Genomic DNA, 2,163 nt, shown 5'->3' with positions numbered 1-2,163 from the left:
TCTCATGAGATATATATTTTAATATAGGTGGAGTACAGCTTGTTATATATTAAAAATAATCATGAATTTAAAAAAAAATATTAATTTTAAAATTATAAAAAATATAAATATTTATTAATTGATTTGATGGAAGTACTATTGTTGGTGTTAAATGGGTGGCCGTCTATAGATACTTAGTGATATTATATATATATTTTTAACTTTATTTTTTATAAATAATAATTTTTATTCTAATAATTATATTTAAAACTTCACGAAATTAATTACATCTTATGCATTTATAAATTGAAACAAGTGAATTTAAATTTTTAAAAATAAAGAATTGAGTTTTAATTTTGAGAATATTTAATTTAATATTATAATTTTGAAAAGTTGTATCAAACTTTATAGATTTAAAAAAAAAACCATAAATTAATTACAATATAACACCCCTTTTTTGACATGTATAAAAATAAATATCTTTAATTTGCCTCTTCCACATGTAAAAAAAAAAAACAGAAAAATGAAGTGAGAATTAAAATACTTTTTAAATTAAATTAGAAAAACTATAAGAAAGCGTCATATACCTTACGATAAATAAATACTTAAACCCTATGATTTATTCAAAGTAAAATGTTTATTAGCATTTTTCTTTACAAAAAGTTATTAAAGAATAGCTATATTATTGTTATATTATATAATAATATTAATAAATATTTATTTTATAATGATCACTTTAATGGTATATATTTAATTCAAATTTATTATTACAATATATTTCATTAGTAAAAGGTAATAAAATACTTTATGCATTAAAATTAAAATGAGAATTAATTTATTATTGTTTTTTAATTATTTAAAAATTCAACTGCGAAACTTCCGTGCAATGACCCACCCTCTGTCCAAAGTAATAAACTAAACGACCCAAGTCAGGAAAGCAGTCCAAACTCCAAATACAATAAGCCAAGCCTAAAACGCTTTTATGTTCATATGTGTATTACACATGACATTATAACTATTCACAAATTTAAGGTATCATTTCAAATTTCCCATCCTATTCTCCATCAAATTTAACCTCTGTATTTTACTTCCATTGAAAAAAAGTCGAAATTTGCAACAGCCCTTCTCCTATTAGCTATTAAATGGGAGAGAAGAGACCCTCGAAGCGTTACACAGCGAAACAAAATAATCAATTGCATCGCTTGTCATCCGAACGATATCCATATTGGCCAAGAAATCCCCAGCCCAACATCCTACAATAACACAACAAACTACAAGTACGCTAAACCGTATGCTCCTCTTCTTCCACTCCCGCCAGAAGTAAACGATATTACTAAGCGAAACAATTTGCTTGTTTTATGATGTCAAAAACCATTTCAGTATTCGAGATCAAATAACTTGAGCAGATTTACTGCAGTAACTGTCTACAATATACTCTCACATTTGAGACACGATAATGTTGAAACTGGTAAGTAATGGTACAATATAAAACCATTGCCAAAGTGCCAGAGTTGCCCACCATAAAACACTACACTACACAGACAGAAATTTGTGTCTGTGCACCGATCTGCCTATCATGAAGCGAATAGCTTCATCCAAACATCTTTTCATATTCTACTACAATCTGCACAGGTTCTACAGTCATCACTCTTCGTTCCACAAAAATATATGATATAAATATACAGACTATATAGAAATCTATGAGCTACAACATATACGGAAATTAAGCCTCCACTGTAACAGATATTCAAAAAACTGATGAAGATAATAATAAAGAGTTTACCTCCCTAAGAATCCTCCAAAGTGTTTGCTCGGCGGGTCTCATGGAGACTCCGCCCCACCTGCATTCAAAACCAATCCAGACATCGCCTATATAGGCCATTCCAGAGCTTCCGCAACTTGTCCAGTGGGTATCACGTGGGTGTTCCCTTGGCATATTCCCGATTTCAAAAGCATTCAGACGATATTGACTGATAAAGCAGGGAGGAAGTGGAGGGCAGTAAATAGGAGAGAAAGGCGCGAGTCAGTATTTAGGCGGGTTTCCAAATTCAAAATGTGTGATGTATGGATGGTATGCGGGCGATGGTATGACATGGGACGGCGGGTTTCCAAATTCAAAATGAGTGATGTATGGATGGTATGCAGGTGGATGAATGCGAATGCGAATACATACGGAATCGGAAT

General features: G+C 30.7%; 1 long non-coding RNA gene across 1 annotated transcript; it reads right to left on the bottom strand.

The window, feature by feature from the left end:
* Nucleotides 1–1,045: 1,045 nt before the first annotated feature.
* LOC149213787 (uncharacterized) lies at nucleotides 1,046–1,923 on the bottom strand. Its single transcript, XR_016250359.1, has 2 exons — nucleotides 1,763–1,923; nucleotides 1,046–1,603 (listed from the first exon to the last, which is right to left on the bottom strand). It is a non-coding gene; the product is annotated as an uncharacterized LOC149213787 (long non-coding RNA).
* Between the last annotated feature and the right edge of the window lie 240 nt (nucleotides 1,924–2,163).

This window comes from Pinus tabuliformis, chromosome 1_1 (assembly GCF_031772625.1).
Source record: "Pinus tabuliformis cultivar Carrire ecotype Pingquan chromosome 1_1, CPIR1, whole genome shotgun sequence".
Taxonomy (NCBI): domain Eukaryota; kingdom Viridiplantae; phylum Streptophyta; class Pinopsida; order Pinales; family Pinaceae; genus Pinus; species Pinus tabuliformis.
The sequence above is the reverse complement of the archived record's forward strand: the minus strand, read 5'-3'. Positions and strand labels throughout refer to the sequence as shown.